Genomic DNA, 23,347 nt, shown 5'->3' with positions numbered 1-23,347 from the left:
CCTCATGCAGCCCTGACTATCTCTGCAATGGTGTATCTGGGGTTAGCAGAGTTTGTTGACACCGAGGTTACTCATCATCCACAGTTACCATCATAATCTTCAATCCTGGGCATTTTTAATTGACATAGCTTTAGAGTTGTTGTATGGTGATGGAGGAAGCCTGGATTAAAACAGGGCTTCTAAAAAATTCAAGATCAATCTTCATATTAGGTAATCTTCAAATTTGGTCAGAGAAGGGATTTTTCTGAAAAGTTAACACTATAATTTAGGTCCATTACTATGAGGATATTCAAGATGCTGACTCTCCCTAAACATTACAAGACACAAGGCCTCTGTTAGCTAGTTATATTTTGTCAGTCCGTACATGTTTATTGCAAGATTTATTGTGTCTGATGAATCAGAAGTTTCTAACAAAACAAATGAAACAAATGTGAACACAACTGTCCCTAGAGATCTTGGTAGGCTTAAGGAGGTTATAATAATGATCAAGTTTCCATAACTAATATTAAAGGTAGCTGAATGAAAGCCTGTATTGTATAACTGTCTGCAGTGCAATCATATGTCTGACATTTCAAGAAGCATTATCTTTAATAAATTTTCCATGTCTGTCTTGCAAAGCTTTTATGTGACCATAAATGAGTTCATACCATGTCACTGTCAACTTAAGAACAGTTTCAGGAGGAGTTCACATATTCTATTCTTTACATATATTTAGAGAAAAATTATTACAAATATAAAAGGTATATATTGAGGGTTTCCCTTTATTTCTTAACACTTAAATTATTATATTAGTCTTTACTTCATTATTTATATTCCATAAGAAAATATTTTTGTCAGCACCATAAAACTATCTATATGTGGTAAGGAACAACTCAAGTTTGTGCTAACATTAATTCTTGTGCAAATTTTGCAGCAAGAATTATAGTTGCTTACTGCTTTATGGAGACTGGTTATACTGAGCATAGGCATATCATGCATGCTTACAGACAAATTAATTGTATGCATGCAACTATAAAGTGATACAGATATACATGTACTATATACTTCTAGTCTTTTGAAGATAACAGAGTAGGTTTCATTAGTAATTTCTACACAAACCTATAACTATTCTATAACATGGATTGAGAACTTTATGGGGTTTTATGTATTTATCTAGTCATTGTTTGTGCAGTTTAGTAATTGGTTGTGTAGTTGTGGCTTTGAACATGTATGTATATTTATTTGTTCCTTGACTCTTGTCAAATGGTTAGTTTTAGATTTGTGTTTGTATTATAGTTTCTGATGTTATTGGAGCAAGGTTAATGTATAGTAGTAGCTTAGGATTTAGGCCTTTCAATGGAAAACTGCAGGCCTGATTTGAAGCCTTTGGAATTTATTTTATTTTTTTTTTCCATGCTTTCTGGTTCTCTGAATGTATAGTCAGATCAGAAAAAAGTCAGTGTAACAAAGTTGCTTAAAGCTCTTAAGAATCTTTCTCTCTTCAGTATCCTTCAGGACACAAAAGGAGCTTTAAGGGAGAACTGTTACCTATTTTATTTTATTTTATTTATTATTTTTTTATGTATTTGAAAGTGGATCTCCTTGTAATACACTCCTGGAAAGACTGCTGAAACTAGCAGAAGAAGGACACAAAGTAAAAGACTAAAGCTATTAAAAATGTAATTTGCTTGAAGCCAGTGGTATCTAATCAGGCAACTGAAGAAAGACAGACATTTTTGGAATCTTTCTTAAGGTGGAAAGCAGCCATTCAATTCCTGCAGTCAGTTTGCTTTGGAAAGAGGAAAGCTTGGAAACAAAATGATTTATCATAGATTTTAGTACCAATTTCCGTGAATTATGTATTAGACACAAATCTCTCTCTCCTTGCTATTTTATTATTTTTTTTTTTCCCATTAAGGGTGTCTTTCACTACTATCTCAGTATTTTAGCCATAGCTAGCAAAACTGAATCTAGAACATAATGTAAATATCTTAACTTTATGTTGTCTAAAAATGAAAAACTGTTTTCAACAAATTAAAACAGACAAAATTTATTCAACTCAGTGTACTTTACTGTGAGGAGTATACTGAGAGAAATTTTTGAAACAGAAAATCAAACTTTACAGACTTGCCTTAATCATTATAACAACTTAATTTTGGTAAAGCAAAATAGAACTAAAAATACTGATGAGTATAAACAAAGTTGATAAATGTCATAAAATTGTGCCTTGTACACATTGGACACAAAAAATGGAGGCAAAATAAGCAAAACAATAGGATATAATATGTTTTCCTACTTATGTTATATTATGGATTAGAAAAATTATCTCAGTTTATACCACAAGACTAAAAGATTAAATGTTCTTGTGACATCTATTCAAAGTTTCAAGACATGGCATGAAAGTGAATTGTGAATGTGTATGGTGGGGTAGGGGTGAGGAGTAAAGGAAAGAATTATGAAAACATGAATCCTGTAACATCAAGAAACATGAGCCTAAATTCAAATTCTCGTCACTTTCACATACTATATTTGACAATTCAGGCCAGCAGTCCAATGTAGGGGAAAAAAATAAAAAAAAATATGTATATATATGGTCAGTATGCTTTCCAAAAAAACTGATGTTTGAGTAGCAGTTTTACTTTTTTTGTTTGTTTGTTTTCTTTAAGTATTATTATTCTTTTGTGTGTGTGCATATTCAGTTTTTTTTTTTTGTTTGTTTGTTTTTGTGTGTGTGTGTGTAAGATTTAATACAGGGGCTCTATTTCAAATTTTACAGGTTTATATGTTTGAAATAACAAGAAATTCCACTTGGATTATAGAGTTACACAAAAAAATAACACTTTGAAAATAAAAGTAGGTTATTTTGCTCTTGTAAAACAAGTGCAGCTGCAAGGAATAGGCATCATCTAATGCATGTTCAGTGAATAAATCAAGCTCTATATTTAAACATAAATGAAGTTTCTAAGTAGAAATTAACCCCTTTAAATAGTAGAAAATAATCCTCTGATTCTCTTGTTGTTGTTGTTTGTTTGTTGTTTTTTTTTTTCTAGAAATTTAAAAACCCTAATGACTATCTGGTATCACTTTCTAGTTATATAATTGGACAAGCTGGAAATGAAATACAAGTATTGAAACAGTTCTGCATATTCGGGGAAAACAAACACATACAGGCACAAAAGCAACATTGGCACTGTGTAGTACATTACTGTACAGTACAATAATAGTGGTGTACTGTAGAATATGTTTGCTTTCCAATAACTAAGAATCTGTTACTTAGGTAGTGAGAGAGTTCCTACTGTAGGATTCCTCAGATAAGATTTTATTTAATTTGATACACCAATCCTTTTTGATATTTTTGCTCAATAAATCTTTCAGGAAAATAGCTGTTTACGCTATCTGAAAGTTTCTGTATCTATTAGAATAGGATAGAGTAGCTTGGGTTGGAAGGGATCACCTAGTTCTAACCCCCCTGCCATAGGCAGGGATGCCACCCACTAGATTAGGTTGCTCAGGGCCTCATCTAATCTGGTTTTAAACATCTCATGGGATGAGGCATCCGCAACTTCTCTGGGCAACATGTTCCAGTGCAAGCATGCTCTGCCGGCTCATGTCAAGCTTTTGATGCATCAGAACACCCAAGCCCTTGTCTGCAGGGCCACTCTCAATTATTATTATTTTTTTTCCAGTCTGTACTCATGTATGGGATTTTCCTGGCCCAGGTGCACTTTGCACTTGGATTTATTGAACCTCAGTAGGTTCATGTGGGCCCACTTCTCAAGCTTGTCCATGTCTCTTTGGATGGCATCCCTTCCTTCTATCATATCAACTTCCTTCTATTATATCAACTGCACCCCTCAGATTGGTGTCATCTGCAAATTTGCTGAGGGTGCACTCAATCTCACTGTCTGTCATTCATAAAGATGTTAAACTGCATCAGTCCCAAGGAAGACCAGACCCCCAAGGAACACCACTCATAATGGGCGTCTACTTGGACATAGAGCTATTGACCACAATTTGCACCAGAATGTGACCTTTGAGCCAACTCCTTATCCACTGAATGGTCCACCCATCAAATCCATATCTTTCCAGTTTTGAGACCAGGATGTCAGGTGGGATCCTGTCAAAGGCCTTGCAGAAGTCCAGGTAGATGACATCGATCTGTCTTTCGCTATGAACTGGTGCAGTCACTCCATTGTAGAAAGCCACCAGATTGGTCAGGCACAATTTAACCTTGGTGAAGCCATGCTGGCTGTGTTAGATCACCTCTTTGTCTTTCATGTGCCTTGACATTGCTTCCAGGAGGATCTTTTCCATGATCTTGCCAGGCACACGGGTGAGGGTTATTGGTCTGTAGTTCCCTGGGTCTTCCTTTCTACCCTTTTTAAAAATGGGACGGATGCTTCCCTTTTTCCAGTCACCAGGGGCTTCACCTGACTTCCATGACTTTTCAAATATGACAGAGAGAGGCTTGGTAACTACATCAGGCTATTCCCTCAAGACCCTGGGATGCATGTCATCAGGTCCCATAGACTTGTATCTGTTTATTTTCAAACCTTGTATCTGTTTATTCTCAAACTTGCTCTTCACTTACTGTGAAGGCCTTTATGTGACCTTGAAGATCATCTAGCACCAACTCCCCTTTCATGGGCAGGGACAGGGACACCTCCTGTTAGATCAGGTTGCCCAGGGCCCCAGCCAACCTGGCCTTGAACACTTCCAAGGATGGGGCATCTACAACTTCTCTGGGAAACCTGGTTCACTACCTCATCATCCTCACAGACTAATTAATTGCTTCCAAACATCTAATCTAAATCTCCCCTCTTTCAGTTTAAAGTCATTACCACTTGTTCTATCATTACACTCCCTAATACAGAGTCCTTCTCCAGGTTTCCTGTAGCTCCCCTTTAGGTACTGGAAGGCTGCTATAAGGTCTCCCTGGAGCCTTCTCTTCTCCAGTTCCCCCAGCCTTCCTTCATAGGAAAGGTGCTCCAGGCCTTTGATCATTCTCATGGCTCTCCTTTGGTCTTGGTCTAGTAGGTCCATGTCCTTCTTGTACTGGGGGCCCCACAGCTGAACACAGTGCTCCAGGTGGGGTCTCATGAAAGCAGAGTACAGGCAGAAAATCACCTCCTTCAACCTGCTGGCCATACTTCTTTTGATGCAGCCCAGAATATGATTGGTTTTCTGGGCTGCAAGTGAACGTTGCCAGCTCATGTTGAGTTTCTCATGAACAAACATTCCCAAGTACTTCTCCTTAAAGATGCCTTCAATCCATTCATTGCCTAGCCTGTGTTCATGTTTGGGATTGCCCTGGACCAGGTGCAAGACCTTGCACTTGACCTTTTTGAACTTCCTGAACTCACACTGCTCAAGCCTATCCAGGTCCCTCTGCATGGCATCCTTTCCCTCCAGTGTGTCAAACATGACACATAGCTTGGTGCCTGTGAAGAGTGAGGCAACAAAAGTTACCTCACCCTTCTCTATATCCTTTTTCCTCCTGGAGAGGGCCCACAATTTCCCTAGTCTTCCTTTTATTGCTAACATACTTTGAGAAGCTTTTCTTGTTGCCCTTGACATCCCTGGTCAAATAGCTGGATCTTAGTTTTCCTAACCTGTTTCCTGGCAGCTCAGACAATTTTTCAGTATTCTTCTCAGGTTACCTGTCCTTATTTCCACACTCTGTAGGCCTCTTTTTTCTGCATGTTTTTGTCTACAAGCTCTTCATTAATCTATGCAGGCTTTGTGGAATTTTTGCCTGGCTTTCTCTTTGTTGGCATGCATCATTCCTGAGCTTGGAGGAGGTGATCCTTGAATACTAACCAGCTTTCCTGGACCCCTCTCCCCTCTAGGTCTTTTTCCCATGGCACTCTACCAAGCAGATCTATGAAGAGGCCAAAATCTTCTCTCTCAAAGTCTAGGGCTGTGAGCTTGCTGTGCTCCCTTCTCGCTGCCCTCAGGATTCTGAACTGTACCATTTCATGGTCACTGTAGCCAAGGCTGCCTTTCAGCTTCACATTCATCACCAGCCCCTCCTTGTTGGTGAGAACAAGATCCAGCATAGTATCTCTCCTTGCTGGCTCCTTTATCACTTGAAGAAGGAATTTATCATCAATGCATTCCAAGAATTTCTTTTATGGCTTATGCCATCCAGTGTTGTTCCTCCAACAGGTGTTGGGGTGGTTGAAGTCCCCCATGGGGACCAAGACTTGTGATCATAAGGCTGCCTCTATCTGTCTACAGAGGGCTTCATTTGCTTGATATTCCTGATCAGGTGACCTGTTGCAGACTCCCAATGTAATTTCCCCTTTCCTATCTCTAATCCTGACCTATAAACTCTCTGTCAGCTCTTCATCCATCCACATTTAAAAGAGTATTTAAAAGAGTTCACTGAAGAGCTCTTCAGTATCTCTGAAGATACTAAACAGTCAAAAATAAAGGTCAAATGTTATATTAGAGTCTATATGGAAAAGTAGTTAATAACAGTTTTAGATGTCTGTAAGATATCAAATCTCAAGATGCTTCAAGGCAAAACAGATTTTTATATGAATGATTTTTTTCAGTGTTTTCCAGTCACGTTTCGTTTGCTTCTCCAGTGTTACTTGTATTTAGAATTTTAATTTATTTCAGGTCATATGGCATATTTCTTTTGCACAATATGTAAACAAATATTTATATGATTTTTCATTCATTCTACTTATAAATTTTTGTATATTTTGTATATATAAAGCTGTGGATGTTTCTCCATTATAGTAAAAATACAGTTGTAAATCTACTTCAGGGAATTGAAGTGTGAGACTTTCATGCATCTCACACAGGGTTATCTTTGTTTTGTTTTCTTCTGCCTTGAAAAAGGGTCCTTTCAAAACATCTATTTAGAATCTCTAATGTCTTATCACTTCCATCAATCAGATACAGTTACGTGATTTCAGTGGAAAGCTGAATGGAGCTTGTCTGCCAGGAAAGCTGAAAGTTTCCTGTTTATGAATGAGTTAGAGAGAGCAGTAGTCATAGAATAAAACAAAAAAACAAACAAACAAACAAAAACAAACAAACAAAAACCCACACATGATATAATCTTTTTGTATTATCCTTTCCACTACACTGGACAAAAAGCTTTTTATGCTATTTTGAGCATCCATCATTTGTCTAAGTTTTCCGAAAAACATTCAGTTTCTGATAGACAATTATGACCCTACCACAAAATCTTCTCATTGACATCTTCTCATCTGATCAAAAAACTGAGATTACTTGATTACAAAATTGTAACACAAGGCTATGATTTATTTCAATGTTTTAGCTAGGATAGCAATTCCATGTGTAATTTCATCACAGGAGGAACCTGCATGCTGAAAAAATACAAGGCCAGCTCTTTAAAACTGGAGACACTAGAATCAGCAACCCAGAAATCCAAATTTCTTTTAAGTGACACTGGAATTTCAAAGCAAATCTTTGCAGGCAGTTCTAGAAAACAATCAAAGAATTTATTTTACATTTCTATGACACACAGAAACATAAGATAGCAAAAACTTTACATGAGATCCATGTTTTTCACACACAGAAACAAACACATGTGCTCACAAATACGTACATATCTATATGTCCACAAAATGTTACAAATGTTACCCATCTGATATACTTCAGAATAACACTTTAAATGGCATATGACCCAGACTAGTCATCCTACCAGAGACTTAAATCTTCTTTTCATCTCAGTAACCAGAAATATCTACTGTAAGACAGCAAGGGGTTAAAAAAGGAAGACCTTCTCAGTAAAGGAAGAAGATGACATTCTATCTTTACTTAAGTTCCATACTTTTACCCTCAGATACAAGTTATCTACATGGGTAATGATTTTCCTACTATTCTGTTCTTGCATTTGTTGCTTGTTAAATTAAAGGTCTTTGAGATATAAACATGAAGGAGTTGGCAAAATGCCGCTGAGAAGGCTGTGAATGGTTACGTTTTTGAATGAAAGGTTATGTTCATTTTTAGGAGCTTAATAATTTCTTGAAGTTATCAATTTTCTTCCTACTGCAGAAATTGAATGATAATATTTAAGAGGGAGAAGAGGAGATAGTAAGCAGGAAATCTATTGAATATGCATACTAAGGACTACAGCGATGGTAACTAAGAGTCTTACCTAACCTAAAAATTGATATTCTCTGATTTTCCAAAATAACTGCTGCCCAGTAGGGAAGACATTGCTAAATATAGAAGTACATAGCTTTGTTTGCATGTTGAGGGTGGTTCTTAAACACAAATCTACACAGAAATACACCTTCCCCTTCTCCCCAACCACTCCCTCCTAATTTATTTATTTATTTTTTTTTAATGTCTGGAAGACTTTATTAGTTTCTTTAGAAATGATTACTACCCCAATTAATTAACCTTCATAAAAGAGCTTTGGCTTGGTTTAAGAAGGGTTTTCATCACTTATGTTTACTGTCTGCTCTCAGAGCAAATTAACAAACTTTTTTTTGTTGTTTTGTTTTCCTGAAGAAAACTGTTCAAGAACTTCCAGTCAAACCCAATATAAATGGAAGTAAAATATCAACATACTTTTGTTACAGTTTTATTGCTGGCTAGCTTTTATAAAGTTTCTTTTCAAATGCAATATTTAACAATCTAATGTTTCATAGAAATAAAATTAGATGTGAAACTTCTCTTCTTTCATTTAACATGCACCAGAAAAAATGCAGAGTAGACAGAAATAAATGCTGTATCTATATTCTGATAAGTATCATACTGAAATAAATGTTCAAATTAATAAGAGTTATACTAATTTTTGTTTCTTGATACAAAGAGATACCTACAAAGTATAGGTAGAGATTTATTATTATTATTATTATTATTATTATTATTATTATTATTATTATTATCATCATCATCATCATCATTATCATCATCATCATCATCATCATCTTATTGTCTTTGACTACAAAAAGCTGTTCCCTTTCCTTACTAAGACATATGGTATTGATCTTACTGATTGTGTATGGTGATGATTTCATGTGGTTGCTTCAGAAACAGAGCTAGTAAAAACACTATGTAAAGTAACTCAACAGAAAGGTTCTTTTTAATTGGTTAATCAGTATTTTTTTCCTACTATTGCATCAGTAATAGTAGGAAAGACAACTCACATTTTTCTTGCACAAACTGGAAACAAATAACTTTTCTGTATTAAATACAAGAAATTTAGAAATTTATATAAATACATCATAGTTTCTTTTCTCATTAGTTAAAAATTAACCTGTGATGTGGAAAATGACATGTCTAGCTATAAGAGCTTCCCTGAGGGATAAGTAATGAAGTCAGACATCTTGGACTTAATTTTCCCAGCTAGTTATTTTCTTCTGGTTGTTTGCGGGATGAAAAAAGGGGGTAGGAAGTTTATTCTTTTAATTTATATGTAATCATTTGAAATGATTTCTGTAAATCATATTGTGCTATTTTTAACATTAGCCTGTCTTGAGTTCTCATTATGTATTTCCTTTTTCCCTCTCCACAGGGATTCCTATCCTCTCCTTTTTATAATTTATTTAAGTGGCTTGAGGTGGCTGGGATTCCCTGGAGTGCATTTGCCATCACTTAGGAATGCAGTCATTAGTCCAGTTGTTATATTTTATTGTGAGATTTGTTTTTCACGGTTTGGTCTTTCTAGGGACATAAGGAAAATTAATATTATATGATTTTGTCGTGGATGTAGGGCAAGGTTTTATTTTTCTTTATTCAAATTTGTGTTTCCTTTTGGAAATTTGATTTGATCAGTGGCTAGAACTTGTTTTCCCACTTAGTTGCCACCTGAGCTTTTGTTATTTCTTCTTATGCATTAACCTGAACTTACAGACCATTGAACGTATTTTTTCTTTCACAGATGAAAATTCTAATCTCCATATTTATTTTTAGAGCATTCTATACTGTCAGAGTAGAGATCTCACCATTAATATTGACAAATGAAAGGAAATTAATAGTGTTTCCCCAGTTTCCCAAACATACAAACTTAGAAAATTCATTTTGTGGAAATAACCTAGTATCCTAGCACATGGTCTCCTCTATGTACTGCTAGCAAAACTAAACTCTTGGCTGGTTATTTTAGCTTCTTGACTTCAGGTTTTAAGTAAAACTATCATATGTATCTGTCCAGTAAAATCATTTCTGTTCCCACTTTCCCACTGCTAAGTCACATGATGAAAACCTCACAATAAGACATTCTTAACAAAAAACAGATTACTTCCAATTTCGGGAAAGGTCATTCTGTTTATTTGAAGGAATGAAGATACATTAGTTTTCTTCAATATATTCTTACCTTGCCCTTTAAATGATGTCAGAGAAGCAAAACTAAGCTTCTTGCTTGGAAGAATATAGTCTTCTATAAATGGATCCTACCTTCCACTTGTCACTGGTTTTAAATTAGACAAACTGCAACACCAGCATTTTTTCTGCATTTTCTTCAATGAATAATAATAACCCAGTGGACCTAATTCTGTCTCCATCTATGCAGCTGCAACTTTTTGTATGTAAAAGCATATAAATCAAAAGGAGAAGGTAGATCCAACGTCAATTTGGAACACATCCAAATACACAGATGACAAATAACTTGTGCAAGATTCCATCTCTCCTGCACCTGATATCTGAAATAGGCAGACTAATATAATGTAGTCCAGTATTTCCCAAACTATGGAAGCACTTCAAGTAATAATGTTTCATGAAGAGAATGACCAATGATGATGTCCAAGGTGTAATGAAAATGCTCAAAAGGAATATCTAAAAATTGATATTTCTACTTATATATTCTACTTCCAAATTCCTTCCATAAGATGCTCCTATTATTAAGAATGAAGAGAGAGCAGTTACAATCGTAGGAATGCAAATGATGAAAGGAGTAAGTATGCATAAAGTAGGAAACTTAGTTTACAAGTTGAGTTCAAATAATTTCAGGGATGGAATAATGTAATACATTATATCCCTTTGAAATACCTTACATTTTGCTCCACCAAATTTGGTGTGATAGGTACTAAGATGCCCTGAACTTGAAAGTTTTAAAGGAAGATTTAATGACAACACAGAACAACAAAACATATATCAGAAAAATAAATAATAAGACCTGAAATCCTAGTCTTGATGAATTTCTTTCTTCAAGTCCAAGCATCTCCACTGACTTACCAGAGTCATTATAATAACAGAAATATGTTATTTTAAAATCATGGCTTCCAGATTCAGTTTACTGGATTTGGTTTTATGTTTAAAAACTTTATACCAATAAAAGAGTACTAGAGTATATGTTTTGTTTATATTCATGTTTTATGCATGTTCTACACATTCTGGTTGAAAAGAATGGGTTGAGCAGTGAGGGAAGAGACTGCCTCCTGGGCTGCTCTTGGCTTCAGCACTCAGATCTGGACAACTTCTGTGGGAGGCAGGGGGAGTTGCAATTAACATGTTCTTTAAGGTGAGGAGGTATGACTAAGCAGAAGTCCTTTAACATAAGAATGAGGGAGCATACTTTTATAATAAAGTAGATGTAGCTATATGTGTAAATTGCTACCCAGGAAACTACTTCACCTTGCTGACCTGATATCAAGGCTGGGGGACTCCTTCTGTGGGAAGGGGTCTTCAACCCATCTTATTTGAATTTTTAACCGAAAAGGTTCCATCTGTACATGTTCTTTCATTTTATTATTGCTGCTGTGCTGTGCTGCTGTTGTTTTAAACACTGGCCTTGGGTGCTATGACATAGGAGTGGTCTTAATGGCAGTTAAGTATGTGTTGACTGTATTTCTGCATATCAGACTACGGGATCAAATGTGCTATAGTGGCTTTCTATTCTTCTTATCCAGCTTGCATGTTCAGGTTGCATTCTATAGTGTTTGAAAGCATGGGTTGTGGTGCTGTGGTGGTTTTACCGTGCTGGGCAGCTAAACCCCACAACCGCTCTCTCACTCCCCCTCCTTTAGATGAGGAGGGGGAGAAGTAAAGCAAAGAACAACTCACGGGTTGAGATAAGGATAATTTAATTAAAGGGAAATAATAATAATAATTAAATAAAGACTACCATGAACTAAACAATTTAACTAAGGGGAAATAAAAAGGGAAAGGGGAAAAGGGAGGGGAAAAAGGGAAAATAAAAAGAAGGGAGGAAAACAAACAAACAAAATAAATGAAGGCTATATGGAAGTGCAGAGGAAAGAAATTACTCTCTACTTCCCACAAATGAGCGATGATTCACCACGGCCTTGAAGCAAGGTCTCAACGCACGCAGCCGGTGTTCGAGAGGAGGACCGACATCTTCTCAACGAGAGCCCACCCCTCCCCTCTTCTTCCTGTTTCCACCTTTTATTGCTGAGTGTGACATCACACGGTATGGAATATCCCTTTGATTGGTTTAGGTCAGCTGCCCTAGTGATGTTTCTCTCCTCACTTTTTGCCCATCCCCTAGGAGGGTTAGAGAAAGGCCCAATACTGTGCCACTGCTGCTCAGCAGTAGACACAACACTGGTGTGATAACACTGCTGTTCCAGCTACGAGTACAGAGTACAGCACTGTATGGGCTGCTGCCGGGAAAGTTAACATTCCAGCCAGAGCCAGTACAGGTGCCTACTGATAGCTTGTTTTGATATGGAGTTGGAGAGAAGACTCCCTCTGTTAAATATGGCTCATAATATCAGACCGGGATCCTAATGCAGAGCTTTGTTTTGCAATGATTTTATTTAAAAAGCATGTAAGAAGATTATTAACACAGGTTGGAGTAGCTTTACATGAAACAGACAAATGAATGCTTGAAAATACTTCTCAACATTTTTTTGTTTTGTTCTTTGTTTTTCCAACCTTAATAATACGTGGTTTTAGGAAAGAAGGTATGGGCTTCAATTTCTGAGGTCACTACCTGTAGAGTTCTCTAACGTGTATGTGAAAGCATCTCTTTATTGCAATTTTATCTTGTCTGATATTTGTGAGATGTTTTGTAGCATCCTTATAAACAGTTCTTCAAGAATCAACTCTCAGATATTTCAGGATGTGTTAACACCCATTTTTTGACTTCATAGAATCTGTGTTATTAAAGTCAAGTGCCAAGTACTCTGGAAAGTTTCATATGTATTTTAATTCTAGGTAACTGCATTACAAATGTCATATTTTGAATACCGTGGCATTTGAAATCTTCATTGATTTAACTATAGGAGTCAGCACTGGTTTTAGAGAACTGGTTTTAAAGGTTGATTTTTTGTTTGTGTTTCTCATTCAGAGCATTCTTCCTACAGTTTTATTTTTTGTGTGTGTGTAAGGAAGAAACGGTGGAAAAGCCATATGGAGTTTCCAGCATGAAAAATAACAATTATTTTGAAGAAAATGGTGTTTCTTCCATGATCCCCTGTTTTCTGGGAAATTCAATATGTATGAGACAAAGAAATCCACATGTATTTTAAGAGTTTTGACTAAAGTCAGCCTTTATTCATGCAAATTCTAGACAATAATATTGCTAACCCCCAAAATAATTAACACAGACTTAAAAATCATGCATATTTCAATGGTTTTAGATTTTCTGATTTGCCCTCTGTGTTTCTGAGCACTTTTTTCTTTTTATTTCAATTGTTATTTGTAAGTAAAAGGAGAAGAAAAGTTTTTATAAATATAATTAAAATCAACACTGCTATTAAAAAAAAAAAGGCCAACATTCCAGAAACTGAAACAAACACTATCCTACACTTCTGAAGTATGATAAGCTTATTATTATAATTATTATAATATATTATTATATTATATATTATATTAAATTATTATAATATAATAATATTATAATCATATATTATATATAATAATATATATTATATATAATAATATTATATATAATATTATAATTATATTATAATGTTATATAACATTGTAATGTTATATAATTTTATCACCATTTCTTTTGAATAACTAAGAGGGTTCATTCTTTTTTGTTGTTGTTGGTGGTGGTGTTTTTTTGCATATAATTACTTTAGACTCTTACTTTATGGGACTTTAGGGGTTTGTTTGTTTGTATGTTGTTTTTTTTTCAAAAGCACAGTTTCTGTCTCTGAGAGCAGGGTCAAAGCTATTGAAATAGAACACAAAATGAAGGTCATGCCTAATTATGGTTATTTAGGAGCTCATCATACTTCAGAAGTATAGGATAGTGTTTGTTTCAGTCCCCCTCACGAGGAAGTGTTTGTTTCATTCCCCCTCGCGAAGAAGTTGTAGACTGTGATGAGGTCCCCCCTCAGCCTCCCCTTCTCCAGGCTGAACAGGCCCAGTGCCCTCAGCCGCTCCTCGTAAGTCTTCCTCTCTAGGCCCTTCGCCATCTTCGTCGCCCCCCTCTGGACGCTCTCCAACAGTTCAACGTCCTTTTTGTGCTGTGGTGCCCAAAACTGCACACAGTGCTCAAGGTGCAGAGTAGGGGAGAACAATCACCTCCCTTGACGAACTAGCGATGCTGTGCTTGCTGTACTTCTGTGCCTTTAACAAAAAAAAAAAAAAAAAAAAAAAAAAAAAAAAAAAAAAGGAGGGGGGGGTCAATATCAAATAGATAGTCTTTTTTTTTTTTTTTGTCCTGTACAGACAAGAGATCGAAGTTATTATGATTATTATTATTTTACAACAATCAACAATCACAAGTATTTAAAAGGATGACAAAGAAAAAACATCTTTTTTTTTTTTTTTTTTTGGTAAAAGCTTTTTACGTTTCTAAAACTAAGTGAGTATCAATATTGTCCAAGAAAATATTTTTCATGACTGAGTTGTTTTTTAATGGAATGGAATGATAATATTTGTAACTAGGAATGGTTGTATACTGTCTATGATTGAACAAGATATATTTGGGAAGAACATGAAACACAATCTGTTTAGAGACAGATGAAAAATTACCTCAGGGCAAATAGAGCTGATGTGAATTTTCAGTTTTGATTGATAAAAAGCTCAGATAATCTTTATCCATTTCTAAACTGGAAGTCATTTAAGTCCGTCTGGTCTGTCAGATTTTTATTTGGCTAGAAAAAATAGCTATTACGAAACAAGCAAAAATAGTGAGTATTGCAGGCACTCCTGGGTTTCTTGTGTTCAGTCTGATAATCCATGACTGCTGAAACATTTTTACCTGAACAGGCTGCTGCTTTAGTTTCTTCATTACTTTATTAAAAACTGACTCCTTTCTGAGAAAAGCTTAAGCTGTTTAGTTACTTTTAAGTAGGACTAAGCCAGATTTTCTCTGTACATTTAACTTAATTATTTTCATTTTAATTACTGACTTAGATATAGAATCATTGAATCATAGAATGGTTTGGGTTGGAAAGAACCATTTAGTTCCACCCCCTCCCCCCGTGCTATAGGCAAGGACACCTTACACTAGATGAGGTTGCTCAAAGTCCCATCCAACCTGACCTTCCAGGAATGGGTCATCCACAACTTCTCTGGGCAACCCATTCCAGTGCCCCACCACACTCATTGTGAAGAATTTCTTCCTAAGATCTAAACTAAATCTCCCTTCTTTTGCTTTAAACCTCCCCTGGTGCTAGGCCAAGTCCAAGGTAGCAGGTTCACTGATCCACCTCCTGACTTAACCAAGAATAGAGAACTCTACCATGTCATGGTCACTCTGGCCAAGACAGCTCCCTGTCACCAAATCTCCCATCATTCCTTCTCTGTTCTTTCTAAAGGGACACCCCCTCTGGTAGGCTCGTGTGAAATGTGTTCATCTGATTCGTGTCAATATGGAACAGTGCTAGGGCCTCATGGTATGATGAATGTGACCTTCTGTCATACATACCCTTGTATAACCACAAATCTAAGAAAAACAGAGTGGTTAATGTATATAATTCTTGTATCTTGCAAAGGAATGTTTTAGCAATTTGTGTCAATAGAGAGCTTGAAGGGAAATGTATTTGTAGGCTTTTCCTTGAAGTCTCTGATATCTGGGGTGGTTTCAGAATAACTGCTAACTATTATGACTATTGCATGGGACACTATGCAAGTCTCTGATATCTGGCCAGGAGATTAAGGAGACGGGGAAAGCTGAAGAACGACTAAAAGACAAAGCTTGCAGGGGATGTTGCACAAGTCTCTGACATACAGCCAAGTTGGACAAAGGAGAAGGACAAGAGGGAGGAAGACTATGAGCCTTCAGCACGAGAGACCCTCAGAGACCCCCAGAGGGACCACCGGAGACTGATACGCATGCTCCAGTAGGAGGGTTTGGATTCCAGAAACTAATTATAATAACCCTGGTTTATTTACAAGTAGTAATGAATATGTATTAGCCTAGGAGCATAAAAATCAGCTGCTTGATGTAGCTGGTGTGTGTCTTGGTGGAGCAGAGACTCCCAGCACACCCAGCACTGTTTGCTTACCTCTATTCCTTTAATAAATTGTAAACTTTGATTATAGTCCTATTTTAAAGACTGAGCCATTTATTACACTCGCTAACCAGCTGAGTCAGGAATTGTCTTCCATACACTTCAGGAACCTTCTAGACTGCTTCCTCAAGGCTGTGTTGTAGTTCCAGCATACGTCTAGGAAGTTGAAGTCACTCACAAAGACAAGCACTGGCAATTGAGTGACTTGAGCTGCTTATAGAATGCCTCACACTTCTTTTGATGCAGTCCAGGATAAGGTTGGCTTTCTGGACTGAAAGTCTACATTGCTGACTCATGTTCAATTTTTCATCTACAAACACCCCCAAGTCTCTGTAGTTCTTTGTAGGGCTGCTTTCAATCTATTAATTGCCTGGCCTGTATTCATGTTTGGGATTGCCCCAACCCACATGCAGAACCTTGTACTTGGCCTTGTTGAACTTCATGAGATTTTGTCGCTTCAGAGTTATTCAGAGAATATTGAAAAAATATATATTTTTTTCTCTCTCTCTTTTTTTTTTTTTTTGGTTGTTTGTTTGGTCCCCTCTGCTTTCAGAAATAATTGTTTAACATGTTGAAATATATTTGCATTATATAATACACTAATATGATATAAGATTGGTTTTCATTTATGTTATTTAATTACTTCTCTGTGTTTCTCTTTCATTCATATTCATGTTCATGTACATATACACATACACAACAATATATATAGCTATGCTTTAACTTATTTAGATTAAATACCATTTCATTCTTGACTTTGATTCTACTCTAGTCAGATACAAAAATACCTTAACAGAAATGTGTATTTTAAATAGAAGTGTGTCATTTTATTTTTATTTTTAACTTTGTCAAATGTGGATATTCACCTTTTTCCTTTAAAACAGTATTGTGATTCATATTTTTGTTGTTGCTGCTGTTTTTCATTTTCAAATTAAAAGCACTGAGGCTGGGAAAATATTTTCAGAGAATGAAAAACCTTAATACATAATTTTATTAATTTTAGTTAAATTTATTATTGAAATTTTATTTCAAAAATGAAAGTTAAAACATTTATTTTTCTATAGCTCTCTTTTACTGCTTTACTGTTTAATATCCCTTTCTGCAGGATTCTGGAAGGTGCTTAAACTTGTTTATTTAAAATAGCTTGATCCAAATTTGTGTTCAGTTCTGGATGTTGATACTGCATTTGTGGAGCTGAGAATGAGAACCAAAGAGACTAGAGGTCTCTTTGTCTCTTTGGTTCTCAGTCATGGCTCTAAGTGCTTTACTGACTAAAGCAGTAAAGGCTCTAAGTGCTTTACTGACTAAAGCTACATTCATGGCCCATAATATCTTTGATTACTGATTTTAGTGTGGAGTAAATGAGGAACAGAACATAATGTGATGTGAACATGACCATACTTCTTTTTGTGCCACTTTCAACACAGGGAAACAACCAACATGGGATGAAAATTTGTACAACAGAAGCTCTAGTGCTTTTTGCTTCACTCATAACAACCTGAAACCGTCACTTGCTGGTGAAAAATAAACACCATATTTTATCAGAACATATTAATGGAAGGTGAGGCTTAGTAAGTACAATACTTGCCTGCTTTATTGTATAACAAATTACAAGCTCCTCTCTGTAATTATCCTGGAGGAATAGCTTGCTTTGTTGCACACTCTTGGAAATGGGTAGAGCTTCCAAAGAAAGGTCTTGGTTACCCAGTATTTTATGAGATGAAAAGGGTAGGGACACAGCCCTGGAAGAGCAGCTTTACTGTTTTTCCAGTAGCACAACCTCAGTTTCAGATTTCTCATCTACTCTGCTATCAGTTACCAGAAAAATAAAAATAAATTAAAATATATTAAAAAAAAAAAAAAAAAGAATTTGTGGTGAGTTAACCATGGACAGAAGATACCAGTACACAGCTGCTTGCTTACACTCACTTCACCGTCCATTGGCCAGTGGACAGGGGAGAGAATAGGAAAACCAAAAGTGAAAAAAACTTGTTGATTCATATAAAGACACTGAAGGAATAAGAAAGAAAAAAAATAAACAAATAAACAAACAAAAAAGTAGTAATAAAACACTCAATCACCACATCCTGCAAGTAGACCATATGGTATGGAATATAATATATATAAATCTACGCAAATCATCCACATCTGTAAAAGTTTACTTTTATTTGGACATGTATTCAGAAAAGATGTAATATTATTGCATAGAAATATACAAAGAAGAAATGATGAAATAGAGATATGAAATAACTACAGTATGAAAGTTAGAAAACTGGAAAGAATTCAAAAATAAGTTTCTGAAGGAAAGGATAGATTACACATCTGAAAAAAAAAAAATAACTTGGAGAGTGGGAAGGGAAATGATTACTCTGTAACCACAAAAATGTGTGTGTGAAAAATGGAATAATAATAAATAAACAAAACAAAACAAAACAAAAAAAGGAGAGAGGTAGATTTATTCACACAGAACATAATTAAATAATGTAATTAATTGCCAGAATCTATTGTTTCTTTTATTGAAGTCAGAAGTGTAGATTAGATCAAAGATAAGACCAATTCACAGAAAATTGGTATATCAGAGGCTATTTACCCTGCCAGTGTGCACTTCAGTTTTCAGTTCAAGAAGACTGTGAGAACATAGTGTGTCTGTATGCAGCCCAAATTTCACCCACTTGTTTATTTGTGTTTTGTTTTTGTTTTTATTCTTTCCAAACCACTTTGCAGTTAACACCTCACTAATTTCCTTGCAGATAAGATGGTTCTAGACATTTCACATAATACAGAACATTACCTAAGTTGCCTGGAGACTCAGGCCCCTGGACATTATTTTTAATGTACATTTCTTTCTAGCTGGACTGAACTATCTTTTTCCAAGATGGATCCTACATCACACACAGTGGGATTCACCCTCATAGAGCTTTATCAGGGATAACCTTGGTAAAACTTTTCTGAGACAATTTCCTCTGGGCTAAACGTGGATGGTGGGGCTGTACATGACTGTATTAAGTCTGACACCAGGGATCCCCTCCAAACAGAAATCATTAAAACTGCAAATAGGACTGCAGGTCCTATTTGAGTTAAGTACGGCTGAGGTAGCTAATTTCTAAGGAGCTATAGTTACTGAATAATCTGAGTTACTTTTTATCCACATTTATTTTTGTGGGTAGCATACTGTATTAATATATTTAATGAAGTTTTTTTGTTGTTGTTGTTGTAATAATTAGGAAGATTGATCAGAAGTATTTAACCTTGTACGTCATAGTAAATTAGCTAAGTTTCTATGTTTCTTTTTTTCTTAAAAAAAAAAAAAAAAGTTAATTTTATAAGTGTCATGAAAGGAATTACGCATTTCACTCAGAGAAGCAGCAGTGTATTTTTTGATGGAAATAGTGATTTAGCAGGGCTTAATCGTGAATAAGAAAGAAATTTAACAAAACTTAAATGCAACAATTAAACAAAACTTAAATACAGCATTAACTTGAATTGTGATGGTAAGGTCATTTGATGATTTGACTGACTAGAGGACAAGGTCAAACCAAAAGCATCAGGGAGACCCTTAAGTTGAATCATGAGGTTCAGAGCAGAGCCCCTTTTGCCATCCAAACTCTGAGGAGTCTAGATATGACAAGATCCTATCCTAATCCCAGACTTAACAGTTTATGCCTAAAGGATTGCATAGATAATCGAGCCTTTATATCACTTAGCTAAGATTACAAAGTCTCAGCATGCCTAACAAATTACTTGCAAAGTTTCAACAAGATATGTATTAGTCACTTGCCAAGTATCTGTTGCAGGTAAGAAATCACTCAATCTCTAGGAATAACCTTGAGAGGCATCCTTGCTCAAGGGGAAGATCAGGGCACCCACCCTGCTGAAGTACAGGAGAGCTCCATGGGCTTTGGGCTGACCCCTATTTATGGGAGTGTACACTGCCACACTAAGCTGTGGAAATCTTGAAATTTATACAAATTGAGTAACATGATAAAATATATTGTTAACAATGCATCACATAAGGCTAATGAGATCAGTATAAAAGTCACTTTCATTGCATCACATGTCCTCAAGTACTATAGCACTATCAGATTTCACAGACAAGGAAGGTTTGAATTGACTTATTCATCTTCACTTATTACTAGATCACTGCCCAAGCTGGAAGGAAAGATTTTGGCTGAAGTTCCTTGTAGTAATTTTTCCTTATGAAACCTGTTGTGTTTTTATAAAAATGAAGATTTTTGTGTAGCAAACATCCCTAAAAAGTTCCAAACTGGAATCTCATTGTAATATTCAGCACAAATAGCTATACTTTTGTGACCTTTAAATGATATCTTGACAAAGATGAGACAATCTATCTGCTCAGACTCATGCCTATCTTGTTGATAAATTTTATCTCACCGTCTCCTTGTAGTACCCTCTGTTGTCTGTCATCCTCTCATAAACTTTTTGATAGCACTGTTTACATTCTTATATAACTACTCTTCGACAAATTAGCCTTCTGTTCAATCAAACTTTGTGTCTATAGTTATAGAGAAAAAACTAAACTGTATGTATATTCAAAATTTTAGGAAGCTATACTAAGCTTGGGTGTGGGGAAAGGTGAAAAATATTATGTGTCTTTTCAGCTGTGGAAATGATTAACATTTCTTATCAGTAGAACAGCACACCTTCATTGTGGAAAAGCCACACACCCCAAATCAAACAGCTATTTCTGAACACTATATCATTTACACAAAATAATTAAGATGTCAGAGGAGTTCTGGCAAGACTAGTATTCTCAATGAACATTAATTCAAGCTTGAGACCTAAAGCTTGAGGTCTGATAAAACACAGAAATAATGAATTTAACTTTTCATTTGTCTTCTGGGTTTACATTTTAATATATCAAGAGTTGTTCTAAGACGAGGTAAGCATAAGTTTTTAACTTAGAATTCTAAAACAGTTTTTGTACTCAAAACATTCAGCATTTATTCATATGCAACAAGAGATGTCTTTTCTTGCTAGTAAATTTTACAGTATACCAAGATTGAAAAGATATAAATTTTCTGCAGATTGTGTTCTAGCTGTCTTTGTACATATTTTTTTTTCCCCTTTTTAAAAGATATTTTTATGTTCAGGTCTAAAATATTGTATCAGAATTCACAGTAAATTTATGTAATGGATTATAAAAATTCCTTCGGTATGAGAGCTAGTCTCCTGGTTTAACACACAGGTGGCTTGAGACATTTAAACTTTCAGTCAGCGTTTGTACAGCTTTTATTTCAATCAAAGATTTTTATTGCTTTAGTAAGAGGGGAATTTTCTATTCTTATAATGGAATAGAAATTCTTATAAAATTCTGAACTATCTTGCTGATATATGTGCATGTCTTTATATAATAATATATTCTCCAGGTCATATAAAATCTGAGAGTATCTGAGGAAGTAATATTTATTTACAGTAATAAATGCAATCCAAGCTATATGAATTATTTCTTTTGTAACTATATGTCATAATCCTAGGTGAAATTTAGCATTACAAATTCATTTTTTGGCAGCTTATTTATATTCTTTTTCACCCCTGTAATGTAAAAGTACCTGTCAACTATTTCTTGAATGGGAGGAGAGAGTTGCATTCTCTCCAATTAGCTGAAGAGAACAGAGAAATAAATATAGTAAATCAAATCAAACTCTACAGTACAATTTTAATCATAAACAATCTCTGAAAACATCAATAATTTGTCTTCAGCTTTCCTTTTTTTGTCATTAATCATGTAATTTATTCTACGTCTCCTTCAGTGTCCCTAATCTGAATAGTACCTCTGCAAAGCACAGGGATGTATAAGGATAATGAACTGCACACAAAGTAAATCTCATCTAGATATCAGAGTGCATTGTATACATGGCAGACCTGGGGAGCATGTTCAAAGATGAGGGAGAAGTTGAACAGCCCTGAACCACTAGCAAACATGTCTGCTACAGATGCCAAGACAAGCATCTGATCCAAAGGTAACAGAAGACTAAATATTAGGACTACAGAGGACCAGAGAATGGATGTTTTACTCAAAGCTATTCAAAACATTATAATTTTACAGATCAATATTGTCTTTAGGTACTGAATTTCTCAAAATTGCCAAGTAAACTAGAATGTTTTTATGAAAAATTTATCTCTAAGAACCATGATCTTAAATTAGAAAAAAAGAAAAGAAAAGAAAAAAAAAGATAAAAAGTGTCTTAGGAAAATATTTTTCAAGGCCTTGTTTTTGGAGTGGAAGTTGTTAGCCTCTAAACAGCTGAAGCTTGGTTTTCTCACCTTTCTTTGGATAGCTTGGGAGAGAGATAGCCTCTCAAAACCACTTTCACTTCTCTCATATTTTAGTAATATATATATATATACACATTTGTTGTTAAAAGGATTAGGATATTAATACCAAATATAGCATATGGTGTTGCCTACAGATTGCATAGCAAAGATGTTAGGTCTCTATTGAATGCACCATTGCAATCCACAATGGATGTATTAATACCATTGAGAGAAGATCAGATGCCTCTCCATACTGAGATTTAGCGAAGAATCTTCCAGCTGATATGTTGCACACATGGAAGATATATATGTATCACATGCAAGTATCAGCAGGAAGGCACAGTGAACAATATAGGTTACAACTCCAGAATACGATCTGGAATTCTTGAATGTTGCCATTTAGGCTCACCCCAAGGGGAAAAAACAAAACAAAATAAATAAACAAATAAACCTGAATTTCCTTAAGGCCAGTCACCTAATAATTACAGAATCATTTCTTTCAGTGCTATTCATTATACCTACTATAGGGTTTTATGCAATATCAAACAACAAGAGGTTTTCCATTTCGTTTAAAGAGAGAAAAACTTTCTGATGAGACATTTAAATCTTGTTTTTTCTTACTGTCATGGTTTAACTTGGGCGGGCAGCCGAGCTCCACCACAACTGCTCTCTCACTACCCCTTCTCAAAGGGAAAGGTGGAGAAAAATATAATGCAAAGGGCTCA

This window comes from Anas platyrhynchos, chromosome 2 (assembly GCF_047663525.1).
Source record: "Anas platyrhynchos isolate ZD024472 breed Pekin duck chromosome 2, IASCAAS_PekinDuck_T2T, whole genome shotgun sequence".
NCBI classification, from domain to species: Eukaryota; Metazoa; Chordata; class Aves; order Anseriformes; family Anatidae; genus Anas; species Anas platyrhynchos.
This window is presented reverse-complemented; position numbering follows the sequence as displayed.